This window comes from Pristiophorus japonicus, chromosome 9 (assembly GCF_044704955.1).
Source record: "Pristiophorus japonicus isolate sPriJap1 chromosome 9, sPriJap1.hap1, whole genome shotgun sequence".
Lineage (NCBI taxonomy): Eukaryota > Metazoa > Chordata > Chondrichthyes > Pristiophoridae > Pristiophorus > Pristiophorus japonicus.
This window is the reverse complement of record NC_091985.1, coordinates 92,988,342-93,006,862: the sequence shown is the minus strand read 5'-3', so window position 1 is coordinate 93,006,862 and position 18,521 is coordinate 92,988,342. Positions and strand designations below refer to the sequence as shown.

Genomic DNA, 18,521 nt, shown 5'->3' with positions numbered 1-18,521 from the left:
GCAACAAGCTAATGAATTTGGGAAATTGCAACCGGTTGCTTATGCATCCAGAAGTCTGTCTAAGGCCGAGAGGGCCTACAGTATGATCGAAAAAGAAGCATTAGCGTGTGTTTACGGGGTAAAGAAAATGCATCAATATCTGTTAGGGCTCAAATTTGAATTGGAAATAGACCATAAACCGCTTATATCCCTCTTTTTTGAAAATAAGGGGATAAATACAAATGCATCGGCCCACATCCAGAGATGGGCGCTCACATTTTTAAAATTTTTATTTTATCGAATTTCGTTCCAGATCAATTCTAACGCCAAAGATCACTTTGCGCCAATGTGTTTGATCTTAGGCCAAAAGGCCGAGAGGCGAAGTTGCACCGTTCCTGGAAATATTGCAATACCAGGTCGGTGCATGGAGTGGACGGGGCATGCCCCTGATCCAGCTCCCTGTCCAAAAATCAATTCAATATCATGTCCCCATAGGGGATATTAAACTGATAAGAACAGATACTACACTTGATCTTGGCGCTCACATTGTCCGCATACAACTACGCCATCACCCACAGGCCAGGTACAGAAAACTGTGCCGATGCTCTCAGTAGGCTACCATTGCCCACCACCGGGGTGGAGGTGGCACAGCTTGCAGATTTAGTTATGGTAATGGAAGCATTCGAAAGTGAGCAATCACCTGTTACCGCCCGACAGATTAGAACCTGGACGAGCCAGGACCCCTTACTATCCTTAGTAAAAAAACTGTGTGCTCCACAGAAGTTGGTCTAGTGTCACGTTAGAGATGCAGGAAGAAATAAAGCCGTACCAGCGGCGCAAAGATGAAATGTCTATACGGGCAGACTGCCTCCTATAGGGTAATCGGGTAGTTGTGCCAAAAAAGGGCAGGGACACTTTCATTAGTAATCTCCACAGTACCCACCCAGGCATTGTAATGATGAAAGCGATAGCCGGATCCCACGTGTGGTGGCCCGGTATCGATGCGGACTTAAGAGTCCTGTGTGCACAAATGTAATACATGTTCCCAGTTAAGCAATGCACCCAGGGAGGCGCCACTAAGTTTATGGTCTTGGCCCTCCAAATCGTGGTCTAGGATTCATGTCGACTATGCAGGCCCATTCTTGGGGAAAATGTTTTTAGTGGTTGCAGATGCGTACTCCAAGTGGGTTGAATGTGTGATAATTTCGACAAGCACGTCCGCTGCCACCATTGAAAGCCTACGGGCCATGTTTGCCATGCACGGCCTGCCTGATGTCCTTGTAAGTTACAATGGACCGTGCTTTACCAGTGCCAAATTCAAGGAATTCATGACCCGCAATGGGTCAAACATGTCATGTCTGCCCCATTTAAGCCAGCGTCCAATGCTCAGGCAGGACGAGCAGTTCAAACAATCAAGCAGAGCGTGAAAAGGGTAACTGAAGGCTCACTGCAGACTCGCTTATCCTGAGTCCTGCTTCGTTACCGCACAAGACCCCACTCGCTCACCGGGGTCCCTCCCACTGAACTGCTCATGAAAAGAGCACTTAAGACAAGGCTCTTGTTAGTCCACCCTGATCTACACGAACAGGTAGAGAGCAGGCGGCTTCAACAGAATACATATCATGATCGCGCAAATGTGTCACGCGAAATTGAAGTAAATAATCTTGTATTTGTGTTGAACTATGGACAAGGTCCCAAGTGGATTGCTGGCACTGTTTTGACCAAAGAGGGGAGTAGGGTGTTTATGGTCAAACTCGCAAATGGACTCACCTGCAGAAAACACTTGGACCAAACCAAACTCATATTTACGGACTATCCAGAACAACCCACAATAGACTCTACCTTTATCGACCTCCCCAACACACACACACAAGTGGCAGCGACCCAACGGTTGACCACGAAGCAGAACCCATCACCTGCAGCAGCCCAGCAAGGCTCACCACCCCCAGCAGTCCAGCAAGGCCAGCTGCGCAGCAGCCCAGCGAAGGCCCAACAAATGATTCACCAACACCAGCATTTGCACCGAGACGATCAACCAGGGAAAGGAAGATCCCAGATCGACTCACATTGTAAATAGTTACACTATTGACTTTGGAAGGGGGTGGGGGTGGGGGGGAGTATTGTTATGGATGTAAACCTGTAAAAACCTGTCTAACCACCAGAGGGCTTATCCCCTGGAGTCCCAAGGGATCCCACAATCCCTTGGGAGCACCTGTATATAAAGAGGCCTCACAAGCTGGAGAGACACTCTGAGATCTGTAATAAAGGACTACGGTCACACTTACTTTGAGCTTGCAGTATCGAGTCTGACTCTTTATCCAAGACATAACACAATTGGTCTGCCATTTCCTTGTTTCCCATTATAAATTCACCTGATTCTGACTGCAAGGGACCTATATTAAACTTCACTAATCTTTTTCTCTTCACATATCTATAGAAGCTTTTGCAGTCAGTTTTTATGTTCCTTGCAAGCTTACTCTCAAATTCCATTTTCTGCCTCCTAATTAAACCCTTGGTCCTCCTGTGCTGAATTCTAAATTTCTCCCAGTCCTCAGGTTTGCTGCTTTTTCTGGCTAATTTATATGCCTCTTCCTTGGATTTAACACTATCCCTAATTTCCCTTGTTAGCCACGGTTGAGCCACCTTTCCTGTTTTAATTTTACGCCAGACTGGATGTACAATAGTTGTAATTCATCCATGTGATCTTTAAATGTCTGCCATTGCCTATCCACTGTCAACCCTTTAAGTATCATTCGCCAGTCTATCCTAGCCAAATCACATCTCATACCATCGAAATTTCCTTTCTTTAAGTTCAGGACCCCAGTCTCTGAATTAACTGTGTCACTCTCCATCTTAATGAAGAATTCTACCATATTATGGTCATTCTTCCCCAAGGGGCCACGCACGATCAGATTGCTAGTTAATCCTCTCTCGTTACACAAGACCCAGTCTACGATGGCTTGCTCTCTCGTTGGTTCCTCGACATATTGGTCTAGAAAACCATTCCTTATACACTCCAGGAAATCTTCCTCCACAGTATTGCTACCAGTTTGGTTAGCCCAATCAATATGTAGGTTAAAGTCACCCATGATAACTGCTATACCTTTATTGCATGCGTCCCTAATTTCCTGTTTGATGCCATCCCCAACCTTCCTACTACTGTTTGGTGGTCTGTACACAACTCCCACTAATGTTTTCTGCCCTTTGGTGTTTCGCAGCTCTACCCATATAGATTCTACATCATCCAAGCTAATGTCCTTCCTAATTATTGCATTAACCTCCTCTTTAACCAGTAACGCTACCCCACCTCCTTTTCCTTCCTGTCTATCCTTCCTGAATATTGAATACCCCTGAACGTTGAGTTCCTAGCCTTGGTTATCCTGGAGCCATGTCTCCGTAATCCCAATTACATCATATCCGTTAACAGCTATCTGTGCAGTTAATTCGTCCACCTTATTAGGAATGCTCCTTGCACTGAGACTCAGAGCCTTCAGGCTTGTTTTTTTAACACTCTTTGTCCTTTTAGAATTATGTTGTAATGTGACCCTTTTTAACTTTTGCCCTTGATTTCTCTGCCCTCCACTCTTGCTATTCTCCTTCCTACCTTTTGCTTCTGCCCTCTGCCTCCCTGCATAGGTTCCCATCCCTCTGCCATATTAGTTTAACCCCTCCCCAACAGCAGTAGCAAACACTCCGCCTAGGACATTGGTTCCGGTCCTGCCCAGGTGCAGACCGTCCGGTTTGTACTGGTCCTACCTCCCCCAGAACCAGTTCCAATGCCCCAGGAATTTGAATCTCGCCTCCTTGCACCACTCCTCAAGCCACATGATCATTTGAACTATCCTGCAATTTCTACTCTGACTAGCATATAGCACTGGTAGCAATCCTGAGATTACTACCTTTGAGGTCCAACTTTTTAATTTAACTCCTAGCTCCCTAAATTCAACGTGTAGGACCTCATCCCATTTTTTAACTATATCGTTGGTATCTATATGCACCACGACAGCTAACTGTTCCCCCACCCCCTCCAGAATGCGCCGCAGCTGCTCTGAGACATCCTTGACCCTTGCACCAGGGAGGCAACATACCATCCTAGAGTCTCGTTTGCGGCCGCAGAAACACGTATCTGTTCCCCTTACAATAAAATCCCCTATCACTATAGCTCTCCCACTCTTTTTCCTGCCCTCCTGTGCAGCAGAGCCACTCCTGGTGCCATGGACTTGGCTGCTGCTGCCTTCCCCTGATGAGCCATCTTGCCCAACAATACCCAAGGTGGTATATCTGTTTTGGGGTGGTATATCTGTTTTGGAGGGAGATGAGTGCAGGGGACCCCTGCACTATCTTCCTTCCACTGCTCTTCCTGATGGTCACCCATTACCTATCTGCCTGTGTAACCTTTACTTGCGGTGTGACCAACTCACTCAATGTGCTATTCCCGACATCCTCAGCATCGTGGATGCTCCAGAGTGAATCCATGCGCAGCTCCAGTGCCGTAATGCTGTCTGTCAAGAAATGTATCAGGAGCTGCAGCTGGATACACTTCCTGCACACATCGTAGTCAGGGACACTGGAAGTGTCCCAGATTTCCCACATAGCACAGGAGGAGCATGACACGAGTCTGGGCTTCCTGCCATGACTTAACCCTTAGAATAACTTAATTTGGCAACAATGCCAAAGATTTCCTACTGATAAGAAAAAAAGATCAAATACTCACCAATCCTGCTTGGCTGTGATGTCACACTTCGATTTTTTTTTATTTCTTTGTTTACCTTCTGCCCTTGCACCAGCACCAGCTGGCTCCTCGAACTCCCACTGGCTGCTCCTGTGGTCGCTCCCCGATGGTCACGCCCTTTAATGGGCCGCTCCTCGAACTCCCACTGGCTGCTGACCAATTCTCAATTTTCTGAACTTCCCCAATTCCGTTTTTGACATTTTATTCTCCTTGCATGGAAGTAAGCTTCAAATAAGTAATGTTCTAAATTATTTAGGCTTTCAAGTTTTTATATATATTTACATTTTTACTTTTTTAACTATATGATCTTAAAGATTTTAAATTATCCACTGTTGGGGGCTCAGGCTGTCCTACTGCCTTAAACCATAGCTTCTTTTTCTAAGTTTTAACAAAATATTTATTTTTAAATACTTAAAATTTTTGGCCCTAGGATTGTCTTGCTTTACCCCCATCCGACTCTTGTTTTGCCAAGCTTTAATTTTCAAATATATGTGTACAATATCATCATCATCATTGGCAATACCTCAGAGTCGAGGATGACTTGCTTCCACACTAAAAATGAATTCTCTGGTGACTGAAGAGTCCGATGCAGGACCTACAGTCTCTGTCACAGGAGAGGCAGACGGTGGTTGAAGGAATGGGTAGGGGGGGTGCCTTGGTTTCCGCGCGCTCCTTCTGCTGTCGACGCTTGGCTTCAGCTTACTCTCGGCGAAGAAACTCAAGGTCCTGGATGCTTTACTCCACTTGGCCGGTCTTGGGCCAGGTATTCCCAGGTGTCATTGGGGATGTTCAATTTTTTCAAGGAGGCCTTGAGGGTGTCCTTGAAGCGTTTACTCTGCCCACTTGGGGCTCACTTACCGTGTCGGAGCTCCAAGTGGAGCGCTTGTTTTGGGAGTCTCGTGTCAGGCATGCAGACGATGTGGCCCGTCCAGCAGAGTTGATCGAGCGTAGTCAGTGCTTCGATGCTGGGGATGTTGGACTGAGCGAGGACGCTGACGTTTGTGCGCCTATCCTGCCAGTGGATTTGCAGGATCTTGCGGAGGCAGTGTTGGTGGTACTTCTGCAGTGTTTTGAGTTGCCGGCTGTACATAGTCCATGACTCTGAGCCAAATAGGGCAGGTATCACCACTGCTCTATAGACGAGGAGCTTGGTGCTGGGTTTGAGGTCCTGGTCTTCAAACATTCGCTTCCTCAGGTGACCGAAGGCAGCACTGGCACACTGAAGGTGGTGTTGGACCTCATCGTCGATGTCTGCCCTTGTTGACGGTAGACTCATGAGGTATGGAAAAAGGTTGTCCAAGGCCTCGTCATGGATTTTGTGTGATGATGCAGGTTGGTAGAAGGTGTTGACGATGGCTTGGAGTTCAGCCTCCGAGTGTGCACAGACGCAAACATTGTCTGCATACTGTAATTCGATGACAGAGGATGGGACGACCTTGGATCTGGCCTGGAGACGGCGGAGGTTGAATAGATTTCCGTTTGTCCTGTAATTTAGCTCCACTCCAGCGGGGAACTTGCTGAAGGTGAGATGGAGCATTGCAGCAAGGAAGATTGAGAAGAGCGTTGGTGCGATGACACAGCCTTGCTTGACCCCAGGTCCGAACGTAGAATGGGTCTGTGGTGGATCCATTAGTCAGGATCGCGGCTTCATGTCATGGTGGAGCAGGCGCAGGATGGTGACAAACTTTTGAGGGCAGCCGAATCTGAGGAGGATGCTCCATAATCCCGCAAGGTTGACAGTGTCGAAGGCTTTTGTGAGGTCAAAGAAGGCCATGTACAACGGTTGGTGCTGTTCCCTGCATTTCTCTTGTATCTGCCGCGCAGTGAAAATCATGAACATTGAGCCTCTTGGTGGATGGAATCTGCACTGCGACTCTGGGAGGAGCTCATCAGCCACAGGGAGAAGGCAGTTCAAGAGGATTCTTGCAATGACTTTCCCGGTGGTCGACAGCAGAGAGATTCCTCTGTAGTTACCACTGTCGGACGTCACCTTTCTTGAAGATGGTACGATTACAGCCTCTCTGGGATCTACTGGCATGATCTCCTCCTTCCAGATAAGAGAGATGAGGTCATGAATCTGTGCCAGTTGTGCTTCTCTACCATATTTTAGTACTTCGGCAGGGATTCCATCTGCTTCAGACGACTTGTTCTTCAATTGTCAGATGGCTTTTTCAACCTCGTGCCGGGCTGGGGTTCTGCTGAGATGGTGGCAGGTGGCATGCGGTGGGATGGAGTCGAGGATACTCACGTCGAAGACAGAGTCTCGGTTCAGGAGATCCTCGAAGTGCTCTTTCCAGCGGGCACCGACTGCCTCTCTGTCCTTGATGAGCACCTCTCCGTTCTTGGCCAGTAGTGGGGTAGGGCCTTGGGTGCTTGGGCCGTAGGTCGTTTTTGTTGTGTATAGAAGAACTCCATGAGGCTGAGTACTGTGAGCTAAACTTAATGTGACCTTATTCTTCTTTATTACAACTCCAGAGTGCCTAAACAACATGGCAGCCAACCTTTTATACTGGCCCTGCACGTGTGTGCAGGTGACCATTAGGACTCCAACAGTCGCACCCTCTGGTGGCAAGTATTACATAGTTACATACATAACATCACTCCCCCCCCCCCCAAAGTCTTCGGGACAAGTTATTTACAAGTTGAGACGATCCAGAGTCCTTCACTCCCTGGTTGATCGTCTAAGTTCAAACCCTGGCGTGTGTGAGTTGGCCAATCCATTGCTGCACTGCACTGCAGCTGGTCTGACCGGACTGTCAGGAACGGTGGGTTCATCCTTGTGATTGAGTGTTGGTGGATCGTCGATGGCGATGTCCTCTTCAAGTCGTTCCTGATTGTCAGTAAATCACAATTTGGTCTGATCTAAATGCTTTCTGCACGATTGGCCATTTAACAGTTTGATTATAAACACCCTATTCCCTTCCTTGGCCAAAACAGTGCCAGCAACCCACTTGGGACCATGACCGTAATTCAGGACAAACACAGGGTCGTTAACATCAATGTCACGTGAAACAGCCGCGCGATCGTGGTACATGTTCTGCCGGTATCGCCAGGTTTCCACGTGATCATTTAGATCCGGGTGGACTAGGGAGAGCCTGGTTTTGAAGGCTCTCTTCATTAACAATTCTGCCGGGGGAACCCCGGTTTGCGAGTGGGGTGGCATCCGGTAACTGAGCAGAATGCGAGACAAGCGGGTTTGCAGGGAGCTGTTCGTCATGCATTTCATGCTCTGCTTGACTGTTTGGACTGCCCGCTCTGCTTGATCGTTAGACGCGGGCTTAAACGGAGCAGACCTGACATGGTTGATGCCATTGTGGGTCATGAACTCGTTGAATTCCGAGCTGGTGAAACACGGTCCATTGTCGCTGACGAGGACGTCGGACAAGCCATGGGTGGCGAACATGACCCTGAGGCTTTCAATGGTGGCTGGATGACATGATTACGCATTCAATCCATTTGGAGTAAGCGTTCACAACTACTAAAAACATCTTTCCTCGAAAGGGGCCAGCAAAATCTACGAGGATCCTGGATCACGGTTTGGAGGGCCATGACCACAGACTTAGTGGAGCCTCCCTTAGAGCATTGCTCAGTTGCGAGCAAGTGTTGCACTGATGCACACATGACTCCAAGTCCGAGTCAATGCCGGGCCACCAAAATTGCCTTCATCATGACAATGCCTGGGTGGGTACTGTGTAGGTCACGTATAAACATTTCCCTGCCTTTTTTTGGCAAAACCACGCGATTACCCCATAAGAGACAATCCAACTGGACATTTCATCTTGCGTCGGTGAAACGGCTTAATTTCATCTTGCCTTTCCCCGGGAATGGCCGACCAGTTCCCATTTATCTTTACTAATGATAGCACAGGACCCTGGCTGGTCCAGGTCCTGGCGAGCTGTGACGGGTGACCCCTCGCTCTCAAAAGCATCCATGACCAGTAGCAAGTCTGCCGGCTGTGCCATTTCAACCCCAGTGGTGGATAATAGTAGCCGGCTGAGAGCATCGGCACAGTTTTCAGTCCCTGGTCTGTGGCGGATGACATAGTCATAAGCGGATAATGTTAGTGCCCATCTTTGGATGTGGGATGAAGCATTGGTATTTATACCTTTGCTCTCTGAAAACAGCGAAATGAGCGGCTTGTGGTCAGTTTCAAGCTCAAACCGAAGTGCAAATAGGTATTGGTGCATTTTCTTAACCCCATATACACATACTAACGCCTCTTTCTTGACCATACTATAGATTCTCTCAGCCTTAGACAGACATCTAGATGCGTATGCAACCGGTTGGAGGTTGCCCGATACACTGGCTTGCTGTAACACACAGCCAACCCTGTACGATGAGGCGTCACAAGCTAGCACTAAACGTTTACATGGGTCATAGTGTACAAGTAACTTATTTGAACATAGCAGGTTCCTAGCCTTCTCAAAGGCTGTGTCTTGAGATTTGCCCCAAACCCAGTCGTCACCCTTACATAGCAACATGTGCAAAGGCTCTAACAATGTGCTCAACTCGGGTTGAGGAGTCCCAGGAATGAACGCAGCTCCATCACGTTATGTGGTCTGGGTGCATTCTTGATGGCCTCTGTCTTTGAGTCCATGGGCCTGATGCCATCTGCTGCAATCTTTCTCCCCAAAAGTGGCACCAGGAAAACACACTTGAAGCATTTCAGCCCAAGTCCCACTCTGCCTAGGCGACTTAAAACCTCTTCCAGGTTGTGTAGATGTTCAATGGTGTCACGACCAGTAATCAGGAAGTCATCTTGAAACACTACGGTGCACAGAACAGATTTAGCAAACTCTTCATGTTTCTCTGGAAAATGGCTGCAGTCGAGCGAATCCCAAAAGGGCACCTGTGGTATATAAACAGTCCTTTGTTTGTATTGATGCACGTTAGTCTTTTCGAAGATTCAGCCAGCTCCTGTGTCATGTAGGTGGAGGTTAGGTCCAACTTGGTGAACAATTTCCCCCTCGCTAACGTTGCGAATAGGTCATCCGCCTTGGGCAGTGGGTACTGGTCCTGTAGTGAGACTCGGTTAATCGTTACCTTGTATTTTCTGCAGATTCTGACCGTGCCATCGCTTTTCAACACCGGAACAATTGGACTGGCGCACTTGTTGAACTCGACTGGCGATATATATAATTTCTTCGCGTTGGAGTCTGGCCAGTTCGATCTTGACTTTCTCCCTCCTCATGTACGGAACCGTCCGAGCCTTGTGATGGATGGGCCGTGCACTGGGGCCGAGATGGATCTGTATCTTGGCGCTTGTGAAGTTGCTGATACCTGGTTCAAATAGTGAGGGAAACTTGCTCAGCACTTGAACACATGAAGCGTCATCCACTGAAGATAATGCTTTAATGTCGCTCCAATTCCATCTAATCTTTTCTAGCCAGCTTCTGCCGAACAGTGTTGGGCCATTGCCTGGAACAATTCACAATGATAGATCATGCACAGCTCTGTCATACGATACCTTCACTGCCGCACTTCCAATGACTGGTGTGAGTTCTTTGGTGTAGGTACGCAGCTTTGCATTAATCGGGCTCAGTTTGGGCCTTTGTGCTTTATTGCCCCACAGTTTCTCGAAAGCCTTCTGGTTCGTTATTGACTGACTCGCACCCGTGTCCAGCTCCATGGATACTGGAACTCCATTTAATTTGACTAATAGCATTTTAGCAGGGCTCTTCCTCGGGTTGAGTTGCCTGCGCTATGTGATCCGCACCGGATCAATCATCCTCTGCCACGTGGTATGTCGCAGCACGTTTGCACATTCGTTGGAGGTGCCCCATCATTGCGCAGTCTTTGCACACGTAGTGCTTTAATTGACATTGATGGGCCCGATGATTACCCCCGCAGCGCCAACACGGTGCTAATGGATTCACATTCACTCCCGATGGTGGACTCTGAGTCATCACAGGTCTTGCGGCCGCAGACGTAAAGGCCCTGCCATATGCAGTTCGGCCTGCTAGCGACGTCATTTATGAACAGTACTTGCCAGTGAGCTTCGATGTTGAGAAGATATCTGTTTGGTGTTATCGTCCATGGCCATGCATGCCTGGGCGATCGCGATGGCCCTGCTCAGGTCTAGGGTTTCGGCAGCCAGCAGCTTTCGAAGAATGACCTTGTGGCCCAGCACAAAATAGTCTCGCAGCATTTGCCCCAATGCAGCTCCAAAATCACAAGGACCCGCGAAGCGTCTCAGGTCGGCGACATAATCCGCCATGTCCTGGACCCCGGAGCAATGGTGCATATAAAACGATATCTGGCGATGAGGATATTCTCCTTCGGCTTGAGGTGGTCCCGAACCAGCGTGCACAACTCTGTATATTCCTTCTCCATTGGTTTAGTTAGTGCGAGCAGATTCTTGATGAGGCCGTATATTTTAGGCCCACAGACGGTGAGGAGAACCATCCTGCGCTTGGCCGCGTTAGTGTCTCCTTCCAGCTCGCTGGCCACAAAATACTGATCGAGACGCTCGATGAAGGCTTCCCAATCATCACCCTGTACGAATCTCTCTAATATTCCAACGGCAGCCATGGTTGCGTGAAGGTTTGTATTCTGTTACTCGTCGTCAATTGTTGTGTATAGAAGAACTCCACGAGGCTGAGTACTGTGAGCTAAACTTAGTGTGACCTTAGTCTTCTTTATTACAACTCCAGAGTGCCTAAACAACATGGCAGCCAACCTTTTATACTGGCCCTGCACGTGTGTGCAGGTGATCATTAGGACTCCAACAGTCGTGCCCTCTAATGGCAAGTATTACATAGTTACATATACAACAGTTTTGACTGCGCTGAAGAATCCTTACACGTCGTGGTTGTCGGCTAGCTGCTGAATTTCTTGAGCTTTCTCCACCCATCATCTGTTCTTTAGGACACAGGTTTTCTGTTGAACCTCGGCCTACAGACATCTGTAGAGCTGCTTTCTTGCCCTTGAGTTATGTTGCAGCTTCCAATTGAAGAATGCCTTGAGCTTGCGGCATTTTAGCTGCTGGGTCTCCTGGTCATTCTCGTCAAACCAGTCTTGGTGTTTCCTGGTCGAATGACCGAGCATCTCTTTGCAGGTGCTGATTATGAAAGCCTTGAGGGCAGACCAGGCACTGTGCATACTCTGAGTCACTGGGTCACTGGGAATCATCTGGTTGGTAGCGAGGTGCTGGATGAATAGGGCTTTCTTAGCAAGATCTTTGAGTGCTCCGGTGTTGATTTTCCTGCGGCATTGTTTTTGTTGCTGTCGCTGTTTTGGGGCAATGTTGATGATGATGACAGAATGAATTAGGCGGTGGTCCGTCCAGCAGTCATCAGATCCTGTCATGACGCGGGTGATGCACACATCTTTGCAGTCCCTTGCTCGGACGATGACGTAGTCTAGCAGATGCCAATGCTTGGAACGAGGGTGTTGCCATGAAGTTTTAAAGTTGTCCTTCTGATGGAACAGGGTATTGGTTATGATGAGGCCATGTTCTAAGCATTTCGTCAGGAGTAGGGTGCCATTGGAGTTGGATTTCTCTACCCACTCTCTGCCGATTACTCCTCCCCAGAGGTCAGTGTCCTTTCCAACTCTAGTGTTGAAGTCGCCAAGGAGGATCAGCTTGTCGCTCGTTGGGACTCGGGACAGGGATTGTTCGAGGCTGGAGTAGAATTCCTCTTTGGTCTTGTCTGTGACTTCCAGTGTCGGGACGTATGTGCTGAAGACCGTAGCACACTAGTTCCAGGCTAGGGTGAGCCGAAGAGTCATGAGGCATTCGTTTATCCAGCAGGGGGAGTCTCTGAGACGGCCCACTAGTTCGTTTTTTACAGCGAAGCCAACCCCATGGAGGTGGTGTTCTGCTTCTGGTTTGCCTTTCCAGAAGAAGGCGTAGCCATCACCTTGTTCTTTGAGCTGGCTTTTCCCTGCCCGCCAGGTCTCGCTTAAGGCGGCGATGTCAATGTCAAAGCGCTTGAGTTCCCGGGCAACGATAGTGGTGCGGCGTTCCAGTCTGTTGCTGTTAAGGTTGTCCATGAGGGTCCTGACATTCCAGGTCCCGAACTTCATCTTAAAGTGTGGAAGATGTTTATGCCTGAATCCTTTTAACATGGAGTGACCGTTGCACACCAGCTACCACACAGGCTTGACAGAGCAAGGTCTTGGTCCAATGGCAAGGGGATCTAAGACGGCTGGAGACCAGACTCTGTTGTATGGGCTTAGTTCATACACACACGCATACTCCTATTGTCCTCCTTCCCATAGGGCCTCAATCCCTGGGTTTTGTAGGACGCAATGGTGGTCTCATGCTGTTGGCCCGTGCTGCGCTGCTCCTGGGTCACAACCCTCTGTTGATCTATGCTGCGCTGCTCCTGAGCCACGACCCCGCTGCTGGTTCACGCTGCACTGCTCCTGGGCCACGACCCCACTGTTGGTTCATGCTGCGCCGTTCCTGGGGCACGGCCCCATTGCTAGTCTGCGCTATGCCGCTCCAGGGCCACGGCCCCGCTGCTCGCCACTTCCAACTGTCCTCCGACCTCCCGCTGTCCTCCGACCTCTGGGCTCTCACTGTCCTCCGACCTCCTACTATCCTCTGACCTCTCGCTATCTTCCGACCTCTGGGCTCTCGCTGTCCTCTGGCCTCCCGCTGTCTTCCGACTTCCCACTGTCCTCCGACTGCTGGGCTCTCGCTGTACTCTGCCCTCCCGCTGTCTTCCAACCTCCTGCTGTCCTCAGACCTCTGGGCTCCTGCTGTCCTCCAGCCTCCTGCTGTGCTCCGATCTCCCGCTGTCCTCCGACCTGTTCTGGGCCCCGACCCTGCTGCTGGGCTCAACCTCGCACCAAGGGACGGCAACCAATCCGCTACCTGGGATGCTGTGACGTCCAGTTTGTCGCCCACTTTGCCTTCGTCGCACTCTCAAGCTGGCTCACGCTGCTCCCTATGGTGGCTGGCTCCTGCCAACGCCGCACTGGGTCCTGGGGCTCTCCTTCTTTATGACTCCTGCTCCGCTCCTGTTTCCCCTCAGGTCTACAATATATTAAAAACCTTATATGCACTCCCTGTTAACCTTTTCTGCTATAAATTTATATGTCCTCCTTTATAACGGTATTTATATGTTTGTACAAATAATTGGAAAACAAGCTGGGAGATGGATTTTAGAAGCTTTTTGAAGGTAAAAGTTACAGAGGAAATCTATTCTCATCTGCTTATTTTTTTAATTTCAGAGGGAGGCACGGAGTCAGAGAGACAGGTAAAGAATGGCAAGCGATGTGATTAATGCATCAGTGCATTATTTTGTTAATAATGTGAATATTAAAATAGTTATTATTTACGTAGAGATTTGTTTATATAGCCACAGTGGGTAAGGGAATAACTAATTATTTATTTTCTAGGAATTATAAAAAGATGCTGGCCTCACTGTTTCTGGACAGATGTCTTAGAAATTCTTTAACTGGAGGTGTGCATTCTCCCTCACTCTCCTCTCAGTTTAATCTCTGACTCACCTTGAACATGGGAGATTGACTAGTTTTAACAAAAGTTTTGAGATGCGTCAATCACACTTAATGTGTCATATGTGCAAATTATTTGTTGCACTTAAAAAAAGATTAAAAAAGATAAATCAGGTAATTAATTACCTTCTGGTTTTAGGGAAAGTACTCATCAGCAAAAAAAAAATACACTCAATAAATTCGGGATGTAATTAAGAGCAAGCAGCTTCCAACTGTCTTCAAGATGTAAAAACAGAAAATGCTGGAAATACTCAGCAGGTCAGGCAGCATCTGCAGAGAGAAACGTTAAGTTACTCAATACTGAAATGTCCCACTTTTATGAGCTCAGTTGTTGATTAGAACTGTTTTCCCATTCATAAAATCATAGCATGGTTCCAGCACAGAAGGAGGCCATTCGGCCCAATGAGTCAATGCCAGCTCTCTGCAAGAGCACTTCAGCTAATCCCACTTTCCCCGTAGCCCTACAATTTTTTTTCTTTCAGGTACTTATCCAATTCTCTTTTGACAGCCACAATTGAGTCTGCCTCCACCACCCTTTCAGGCAGTGCATCCCAGATCCTAACCACTCGCTGCGTAAAAAAGTTTTTCCTCATGTTGCCTTTGGTTCTTTTTCCAATCACCTTAAATCTGTGTTCTTTGGTTCTTGACCTTTCCACCAATGGGAACAGTATCTTTTTATCCACTCTGTCTAGACCCCTCATGATCTTGAACACTTCGATCAAATCTCCTCTCAACCTTCTCTGCTCTAAAAAGAACAACCCCAGCTTCTTTAGTCTATCGATGTAACTGAAGTCCCTCATCCCTGGAACATTCTCATAAATCTTTTCTGCACCCTCTCTAAGGCCTTCACATCCTTCCTAAAGTGCAGTGCCCAGAATGGGTCACAATACCCCAGTTGAGGCCGAACCAGTGTTTTATAAAGGTTCATCATAACTTCCTTGCTTTTGTACTCTATGCCACCATTTATGAAGCTCAGGATCCCATATGCTTTTTTAACCGCTTTCTCAACCTGCCCTGCCACCTTCAACAATTTGGGCACATAAACCCAAGGTCTCTCTGTTCATGCACCCACTTTAAAATTGTACCCATTAGTTTATATTGCCTCTTCTTATTCTTACTACCAAAATGTATCACTTTGCACATTTCATCTGCCACTTATCCACCCATTTCACTAGCCTGTCTATGTCTTCTTGAAGTCTATCACTATCCTCCTCACTGTTCAATATACTTCCAAGTTTTGTGTCATCTGCAAATTTTGAAATTATGCCCTGGACACCCAAGTACAAGTCATTCATATATATCAAGAAAACAGTGGTCCTAGTACTGACCCCTGGGGAATACCACTCCAGTCCGAAAAACAATCATTCACCACTACTCTCTGTTTCCTGTCACTTAGCCAATTTCGTATCCATGCTGCCACTGTCCTTTTTAGTTCATGGGCTTCAACTTTGCTGGAAAGCCTATTATGGAGCACTTTATCAAATGCCTTTTGGAAGTCCATGTACTCCACGTCAACCTCATTGACCCCATCAACCCTCTGTGTTACCTCATCAAAAAATTTGATCAAGTTATTACTTTCACAGTTTGTATTTTTATGATCCCTGATTCAAATAGAGAGCAAACAACCCTAAGATCTTCAAGAGCTCAACCAGTGTTCTATATATGTTCTGAAGCAAGCTCATCAAGCTGAAAATCTGTTTTTCTCTTCACATTTGCTGCCTGACCTGGTGAGTGTTTCCAGAATTTTCTGTTTTTATTTCAGATTTCCAGCATCTGTAGTATTTTGCTTTTATTTTAGTGTTGAGAGCGACTTGAAATATAATGCTAATGAAGTGAGTTAAAATCAAAACCTGGTGATTATATTTAAAGTATCTAGCATATCAACTGTTACACCTTTCAAATACATTAGATTTGAAAGTATGGTATTAGTGGTGGAATGCCTCTAAATTGTCACATTTCAGGGTGTCACATCTTTTGGGCAAAAAATCTCAATTGGCTTCAATAAACACTTAGTTAGTCATTAAATTACCAAGTAATTATTTATTAATTATCTATTAAGTTCTGAATCAATTATCTTATTGATTCAATATGAACAAATCAAAAATAGAAAATGTAACAAAAAGGGGAATAAGTAACCAGCAGAAAGTCAAACAATTAAATCCTTTAATTGTTTTCAATGCTACCATTCATGAATCAGCACACATCACAAAAATGAACAACCAAATTGCTCAAATAATTTGTTAACACAATTTTTAGCTGTCATTTTTTAATTTTACTCAGATCAATGTTGTTATGTATTGATGCTTGGGGTCACCAGACACCACGGAGCGCCACTGTCGGAGGTCATCGGGCTGTATGTGCGTGTGCGCGGTCACTGGTATATAAGAGTGGGTACCATGTCACGCGGGTACTTTGGGCGCGAATAAAGTTGGATCAGGTTTACACCTGAGGCTGTTTACAGTAACAAGACTCTTGAGTCATTACATTTGACGACAAGGTAACTTAAGAACCTTCGCATGTACAATGGGCACTATTGGAATTCTGGAGAGATTTGCGGAGGGCGAGGATCGGGCGGATTTTATCAACTGCCTGGATCAGTATTTTGAGGCCAACAAAATAGAGAGAGAAGCTGACGTAGTTAGGCGTAGGACGGTTTTCCTCACCATTTGTGGTCTGAAAATGTATGGCCTTATGAAGAACCTTCTCTCGCCTTTACGTCCAACAGACAAAAAGTACAAGGGTTTGTGTGCTTTCGTGTGTGACCATCTTAAGCCAAAAGAGATCATCATCTCACGCTATCGCTTCTATACGCATGTTCATGCTAAGGTCCAGGACGTGTCGGGATTCGTTGCCAATCTACGACGTCTTGCTGAGCCATGTAAGTTTGGGAACATGTTGGAAGACATGTTGCGAGATTTCTTCGTGATAGGCATCAACCACAATGTGATTCTTCGAAAATTATTGGCCGAAGAGAAGCTGGATTTGAGAAAGGCCATCGCGACTGCCCAGGCATGCATGGCGACTGATGATAATTTGAGGCAGATATCATCGAAAAGTCGGAGCTCCACAGCAGGTACTGTAAACAATATTGTGTCATCTTCTGGCAGACCTGCTTATGGCAGGGCCTACTCGACCGCTTATGTGAAATCTGTAGCTGCTCAGAGTCTGTCAACTGGTATGAATCTGATTTCACCCTGTTGGCGTTGTGGGGGCAATCATCGGCCTCATCAGTGTTGGTTTAAACAATATGCCTGTAATGGCTGTTCGAAAGTGGGGCATCTTCAGAGAATGTGCCCACAACTGAGCAAGCATGCTGCTGCTCATCACATTGTTGATGATGACCAGTCCAGTGCTGGCCCAGATACACAACCCGGGGAGGAAGTGTATGGTCTGTATTCATTCTTGGGGGAAAGCCAGCCGATAATCGTTAATGTGAAGCTGAATGGCGTGCCTGTGTCAATGGAGCTGGACACGGGTGCGATAATGAGCCAAAGGACATTCGACAAGCTATGGGACACTGAGGCTGTGAAGCCTAAGCTGAGTCCAGACAATGCCAAGTTGCGTACTTACACTAAGGAACTCATGCCGGTGATTGGCAGTGCAGTAGTCAAGGTGTCATATGATGGATCATCCCAGATAATGGTCCAATGCTGTTCGGCAGGAATTGGCTCGAGAAAATCAAGTGGAACTGGAATGATGTCAAAGTGTTGTCCTCGGTGGATAAGACTTCGTGTGCTCAAGTGTTGAAGAAGTTTCCTTCTTTGTTTGAACCAAGCATTGGTAATTTTACTGGAGCCAAGATGCAGATTCACCTGGATTCTGATGCAAAGCCTGTCTATCATAAAGCTCGGTCTGTTCCTTACATGCTGAGGGAGAAGATTGAAATTGAGCTTGAAAGACTCCAACGTGAAGGGATCATATCACCGGTCGAGCTTAACAAGTGGGCCAGTCCCATTGTTCCTGTATTGAAGAGTGATGGCACTGTCAGGATTTGTGGAGACTACAAGGTTACGATTAACTGATTTTCGAAACAGGATCAGTATCCGTTACTGAAGCCTGATGACCTGTTCGCCATGCTAACTGGTGGAAAGTTGTTCACTAAACTAGATCTGATGTTGGCCAAATGACGCAGGAGCTTGTCGGCACTTCGAAGAAACTCACCTGCATCAACACCCATAAAGGACTGTTTGTCTACAACAACTGTCCTTTTGGAATTCGTTTGGCTGCAGCCATATTTCAGAGGAATATGGAGAATCTATTGAAGTCTGTTCCTAGAACTGTCGTGTTTCAAGGTGGCATTCTGGTCACAGGTCGCGACATTGCTGAACATCTGAATAATCTT

At 47.1% G+C, this 18,521-nt stretch overlaps 1 non-coding gene across 1 annotated transcript; it reads right to left on the bottom strand.

The window, feature by feature from the left end:
• Positions 1-358: 358 nt before the first annotated feature.
• On the bottom strand, positions 359-543 carry LOC139274235 (U2 spliceosomal RNA). The gene has a single exon (XR_011595431.1). It is a non-coding gene; the product is annotated as a U2 spliceosomal RNA (small nuclear RNA).
• Positions 544-18,521: the final 17,978 nt, after the last annotated feature.